Source organism: Austrofundulus limnaeus, unplaced genomic scaffold, assembly GCF_001266775.1.
Source record: "Austrofundulus limnaeus strain Quisiro unplaced genomic scaffold, Austrofundulus_limnaeus-1.0 Scaffold501, whole genome shotgun sequence".
Taxonomy (NCBI): Eukaryota; Metazoa; Chordata; class Actinopteri; order Cyprinodontiformes; family Rivulidae; genus Austrofundulus; species Austrofundulus limnaeus.
Window position 1 is genome coordinate 350350 of NW_013952903.1, and position 755 is coordinate 351104.

Below are 755 nucleotides of genomic sequence, written 5' to 3' on the forward strand. Positions count from 1 at the left end.
ACCACATCCAACAGGATTAACTGTGGACGACACAGGAAGCTGTCTGAAAGAGATGTTCTGGTGATAACCTGGATTGTGTCCAAAAACACATAAAACCACAGCAGAATTAAATGTGCTCCTCCACTCTCCTGTTTCCATTAGAACTGTCCTTCAGGAGCTCCACAGGGTCAATATAAACGGCCGGGCTGCTATAGCCAAACCTTTGGTCACTCGTGCCAAACGTTGGTTTCACTGGTGCAAGGAGCACAAGTTTTGGGCTGTGGACAATGTGAAACATGTAATGTTCTCTGATGAGTCCACCTTTCCGGTAGAGTTACGGTGTGGAGAAGCCCCAAAGAAGCGTACCACCCAGACTGTTGCATGCCCAGAGTGAAGCATGGGGGTGGATCAGTGATGGTTTGGGCTGCCATATCATGGCATTCCCTTGGCCCAATACTTGTGCTAGATGGGTGTGTCACTGCCAAGGACTACCAAACCATTCTGGAGGACCATGTGCATCCACTGGTTCAAACATTGTATCCTGAAGGCGGTGTCGTGTATCAGGATGTCAGTGCACCAATACACACAACAAGACTGGTCAAAGATTGGTTTGATGAACATGAAAGTGAAGTTGAACATCTCCCATGGCCTGTATAGTCACCAGATCTAAATATTATTGAGACACTTTAGGTGTTTTGGAGGAGCGAGTCAGGAAACCTTTTCCTCCACCAGCATCACATAGTGACCTGGACACTATCCTGCAAGAAGAATGGCTT